This window comes from Hippopotamus amphibius, chromosome 1 (assembly GCF_030028045.1).
Source record: "Hippopotamus amphibius kiboko isolate mHipAmp2 chromosome 1, mHipAmp2.hap2, whole genome shotgun sequence".
In the NCBI taxonomy this organism is placed as follows: Eukaryota; Metazoa; Chordata; class Mammalia; order Artiodactyla; family Hippopotamidae; genus Hippopotamus; species Hippopotamus amphibius.
In genome coordinates, this window is record NC_080186.1 from 164,821,192 (window position 1) to 164,827,603 (window position 6,412).

A 6,412-nucleotide genomic window follows, 5' to 3' on the forward strand; every position below is an offset into this window, starting at 1 on the left:
AAGGTCTGTAGCTTTCATCAGAATCTCAAAAGCTTTCCTGATCTCCAAATGTCTGCAGATGCCTAAAGCAGCAGTTATTTTACCTGTGATATAAGTTTAATGTGTCCGCTTTAAGTTATCTTTTCTTCTCTCTTTTTCAGAGCAACATAATTGGGAGATTCCTCCCTAGGGAAGGCTGCTTGATATAGAGAGTAGAAACCCAGCTTGCCTGTCTCCAGCCATCTGCTACATTAAAGAAGGCCTCCTATGGCTGGAATCCAAAACACAAAATTAAAAGGGTTGTGTGTACCCAGAGTCATAAAACAAAGAGGCTTTCTAAAGCGAGGCTTGGAGTGAACGCTCATTTCTTCCTGACTTAAACAGCATCTGTTTCTCCTGACAGCAAACACCCTCTGAGTTAACTCAACTGACCTCCCTGGTTCTACATTCTCAGTTTTCATCCTCAGACACATAGTCTCAGATGAGCCAAACCACATGTGCACTTCGCTGCAAATCCAGAGCAGCAGGTGAAAATCTGGAAGTGTTATGGAACTGAGGAGAGGGGAAGAAGACAGAAATTTCTCTCTGTCCAGGATGCCCTTTAACTAGAAAAATTGTAGTCATGAGAACTCCGAAGCTAGACTTCCTGGTTTGAACATAGACTGTCATGCTTACTACATGTGTGACCTTGAACAAGTTTCTTAGCCAATCTGTGCCTTGATCATGGCATCTGTAAAATGCAGATAACACTATCAACTTAATACAATTACTATTTGGATTAAATGAATAGAGACTTGTTGGGCACTTAGAACAGTGCCTGACACATAGTAAGTGATATTTAAGTGTTTGTTTTAAAAACATACATATTTCTCCAGCAATCTCTAAATTATTCTTAGCAAATTCATTTGTATTGTGAAATATGTATTAATGTTATTAGACAGTAGACTCTCTTCTCTTCTCACTTTAACAGGTCATCTCATTCACTCTCAGGATCTGATACAGAATCTCAGACAATTCCTGAATTTCTGTTTCCATGTTGGACTTGGCTAATGAACTCCAGGTCCTGAAACTACCTTCTTAATGTCTCTGCTGAGCTGCAGTCGTTGTGGATTTTGTCTGCTGGCCCTACTCTCCAATCCCCTTTCTCCTGCTTCCATTGTGGTGCCATTACCTATTTTAACCACAGGACCAGACACTCCACCCCGGAGATGGATACGTGGGACAGGAGGGTTACCATAGTTCCCCACTAGCCAGGCCACCCTGATTGGTTCATAGAAGAGCATATGCTCAAGCAAAGTAACGTGTCGTTTTTCAGATTGGTGTATGGATGTTGAGAGAGAGAAGCTTTCCTTCTTACTGTCAACCTTGCTAAGCTAAGGGTGACCATGAGGCTAACAGGGGCCGTCTTGCCACCATGTAAAGGGAGTTTGCTTGAAGATGAAGCCAAAAGAGAGAAACAGAGCTGAGACAGAGAGGAGGCAAAGCCTCTACAAAATCCCTTGATCTGGCTTTGCCTGAAGCTCTACAGATCCTCCTTATGCTTCCCAATCACGTTAGCCTATACATTCTGCTTTAGTTTTGCTAGTTACGTATCTACCACTTGCAGCATCTGCCCTTGGCAGTCTCACTGGGTTTATCAGGTCCAAATGTGAACTCCTGTTGTTTGTTATTCTTCCCCAACCTGGTCCTTCTCCAATCTTCACCATATCAATGAACAGCTCCATAGCTGCCAGTCATCTGTGATAGATTATTGTTCTAAATTATTGTTTTAAATTAGAACAAATTATTGTTCTAAATATTCACTCCCTCCCTGTTGTGGAAGGAGTACACACTACACATCCATACCCTTTGCCATGTGACTTTGCCTTAACTTCCTCTAGAAAAGCTGCAGTGTACTCCTTTGCCCCTTTAATGTTGACTTTGGCCATGTTGACTTTCCCCGGTAGACATGACATCCACATAAATCTTTAGATGTGCTTGGTGATTTGGCTTGGTTTTTTTGTGCTTTTGTCGTCTATCATTAGAAGAATAGACCTCAGGGATTTCCCTGGTGGCTCATGGTTAAGAATCCACCTGCCAATGCAGGGGACACAGGTTCGAGCCCTGGTGTGGGCAGATCCCACATGCCACAGAGCAACTAAGGCTGTGCGCCACAACTACTGAGCCTGGGCTCTAGAGCCCATGAGCCACAACTATTGAGCCTGTGTGCCACAACTACTGAAGCCTGAGTGCCTAGAGCCCATGCTCCGCAATGAGAGAAACCACTGCAATGAGAAGCCCATGCACCACAACAAAGAGTAGTCCCCACTCGCCACAACTAGAGAAAGCCCACGCGCAGCAATGAAGACCCGATACAGCCAATAAATACATAAATTTATTTATTTTTTTAAATTAATTAATTAGTTAATTTTATTGGCTGTGTTGGGTCTTCGTTGCTGCACACGGGCTTTCTCTAGCTGCTGCGAGCAGGGCCCACTCTTCCCTGTGGTGCACAGGCCTCTCACCGCGCAGGCCTCTCCCGTTGCAGAGCACGGGCTCCAGGCACACGGCCCTCAGCAGTTGCGGCACTTGGGCTCAACAGTTGTGGCTCACGGGCTCCAGAGCACAGGCTCAACAGTCGTGGTGCACGGGGTCTAGCTGCTCCACGGCATGTGGTATCTTCCTGGGGCAGGGACGGAACCCGTGTCCCCCACATTGGCAGGCAGACTCCTACCCACTGCGCCACCTAGGAAGTCCAATAAATGTATTTTTTTTTTTAATCTTTAAAAAAGAAGAAGAAGAAGAAACGTCAGGTAACCATTGGTCCAAGGAGGATGAAAATACACTTAGAGCAGAGCTGATCCCAACCCACAGCTTGGAGCCTCGCTCGACAGGCCTGCAGCCTGAAGCTCAGATACCTAAGCTGATTCTCAGACACCCATACGTGGGAAAAAAATGTTTGTTGTGGTATGCAAGTGAGATTCTAGGGTTGTCTGGTATGCTGTAATAACCAACTAAGATATTCTTTGCTTGTCCCTATCTCGCACCCTCATTTATTTATTCATTTGCTAACTCCCTCTTTTAATAAAGTGACAGATATTTATTGAATGCCTGTTATGTATCAACCAGAGTTTGTGGCACCAAGAAAAAGACATTAAAGAAAACAGACAAAAATCCCAGCTTTCATAAACAAATAATTTTTTAAAGTATGAAAACAAGTAAAATTTGGCATATCACATGGTAATGAGCACTCGGTAGAAAAACAAAACCATGAACGGGAGTTGGGGGCGAGAGTGCTGGGACGAGGAGGCGCAGCGGCTGCTGTTTGCATGGTGTCCACAGGGTTAAATCAGGTTGTCCTTCCACCTCCAATCTAGTGTCAGGTCTCATCAGTACTACCTTCACGCCATACCTTAAATCTATCCACTTCTTTCCACATCTATCAGCCACCGATACTCAGGTCCACGTCCCAGTCCAGGTCACTATCATGTCTCACCTGGACCATCACCTGCTTCTACTCAGCCTTGCTCCAATCCTTTGATCGCCCCACAGATACTACATGTTGAAAATGTAAATGAGGTTATGGTAACTCTCAAGGTAAAGCTCTTCGAGGCCTTGCCATTGCATTTAGGATAAACTTTCTAGCAAGGCCCTGCTCCGAGTGATATGGTCCCTGTCCTTGCCAACACCCTCACACATACCTTGCCCACACTGGCCTTCTTTCTGTGCTTCACATGCCACAAGCTACTCTGCAACTTAGGGCTTTATACCTGTGTTTCCCTCTGCTTGTTCTCACCCTCCACCTTGGTAACTTCTGAACGGCCCTGCCCACCACTCCTCAACTGTCTCACTCCTTCTCACCAATCTGAGTCTCAGCTTAACTGTCCCTTCCTTACAAAAGCCTTCTCTGCCACTCTACTCCACCTGCCCCTCCAACCCAGTGCACACTTCCAGAGCATCCGAAGCTTTCCCTCACGGAACTCTCTTCTCATGTGTCATGACTTGATCAAGTTTACGTTCCCCACCAGAATTAAGCTCCTTTTCACAACTGAATCCTCAACACTTAGATCAAGGCCTGGAGTGCTGTAGGCCCTGAATAAATAGTCATTGGATTTTCTGCTTCGATTTTGGTTTTACGTTTGCTCCTGGTAAAATCACTTTGCACTTAATTTTTTAAAACTTCCTAATCAAATTTTAATATGTAATGGGGCATCACACCTCCCACCTCTCAAGCAAAAATAGCCCTTAGATTTAGGATTCATTCACTCACTTATTCATTCAATTTATATATTTATGTAGCACCTACTATATCTCTGGCACTGGACCAAGTACTGGGAATACAAAGCTGGAGTGGTATTTTCTCAGCCCTGGTGAAGTTCACAGTCTTCAGGGGGAACGTTTGCTTGTCTTCTATCTTTAAGATCCTTGAACATTTGATGGAAAAATCAGAAACCAGAAAATCAAAATCTGTCATTTCAAAACTGTGAGCCCAATTTTACAATGGAGGAGATTTTTCATACATTTGAGGATCTCTTGTTTTGTAAAAAGCTTCCTTATGTCATAGACCATTTAATTATGAAAATGAAAATCAAAGACCCTTTTCTGAAATGGAGTTTTTAGTGCTAAAGGGTTAAAATAATCAGTTTGATAACTTGAAAGGTTGTTACAGGCAGAGTTGCATCCCTTTAGACTACATCTCCTGAAATGTTTCATTGCTAAGTATGGATTTTTTTAAAAAATAGCTTTATAGTTTTTTTAAAAGTATTGCATGTTTATCAGAAAAAATCAAATTATAGAGACAAGGCAAAAAAAGAAGAGTGAAAGTTACTTGAAATTACACAAATATAAATAACCATGGTTAATAAATTGATGGAACATCTTGCCAGACATCTCTTCATGCATGTAATAATAATAGCTGGGACTTGCCTGGTGGCACAGTGGTTAAGAATCCACCTGAAGGGGACATGGATTCAATCCCTGGTCCAGGAAGATCCCACATGCCGCAGAGCAACTAAGCCCACTTGCCACAACTACTAAGCCCACATGCCACAACTACTGAAGCCTGTGCACCACAAGAGAAGACATCGCAATAAGAAGCCCAAGCACCACAACGAAGAGTAGCCCCTGCTCCCCACTAGAGAAAGTCCAGGTGCAGCAACGAAGACCCAATGCAGCCAAAAAAATAAATAAATAAAAATTAAAAATAATAATAATAGCTAATATTGATCAAACATTTTACGCTAAGTACAGAGCAATGTGCTTTATAATAATTTTATTAAATACCATAGAAAACTTACAGTGTAGTTACTACTACTAACATGATCATCTTCCTTTTTCTAAATGAGGAAACTAACGCACAAGCCGTTAAGGAACTAGCTATTGTGAATGCATATAATTTTACAGCCTGCTTGGGGTTATAACTCCAGGAAATGTTTCTCACTCCACTTTGGAGGGTGTCTTTTTTTAAGAACTGATGTTTGCAAAATGCTTGGTTGATCATGGAAAGATATAACAGAATTTGGTTGAAATATTTTGTACCTAGGTCCCATTTCTCACTCCGTGGATTTTGTAAAATTTTGCATTCTCTGCTTTCCACAGCCCTGTCCCTCTGACTCCTCCCACCACGCCCCTGTACCACTGACCTTTCCTATCAGTACGCTGGTCTCTTTGCTGTGCCCAGTCTTCCCAACTCACCGTCACATTCCCATCAACACACCCCGGCTCTCACGGTAACCTCCGTAGGGAATGGCCCCTCCCACAGCCTGTCCTATCTTTCCTTCCCAGGCCAACTTAAATGCCTCCTTCAGGAGGCCTGCTTTGTCTTCAGGGATCTTTATGTGATTCTTGGCCCTATAAGAGGTGCATAAGAAGGAAGAGATGTGCAATGTAGAGATGGTGGGAGGTGAGTGGTTTCACAGCCACTTTACAATAAGGAAATGGGGACTCAGGGAAGCGAAGTCAATGTCTGAGTTCATACAGATTGTTAGTAATGAAACTAGAATTCAAATCCAGGTGCGTCCGACACCCAAACTCCTGCTCTAACCACCACGCACACTGCCTCTCTTACAATCTCAGTTACTAAATAGAAGAATGAATGAATGAATAAATGAATGAATAAACGTGTGGATGGACACAATTGCAATTTCTAAACTGAACGCGTGTCATTTGGTGATGGTGAAGTCACACAGAGCAAGCAGGCCGTAAAACTCTGTGTTTATTCTAACAGTCAGGTAAGGGCCCTGAGCAAGCTCAAAAGGCCATGCGTGAATGGAGTTACTGTTCCAACATGTTTATCTTGAAGTATAGTGAAACCTATTAATTCTATTTGTATAGTGACGAATGCCTCTGTGGATGTATCATTTACAATATGGTGGCATTACTAATGTGCCACATGAAAGGTGATTTGAACTGATGAATCAAATCCGTTAAGCTCCTCTAAGTCAACTCTGGTTAC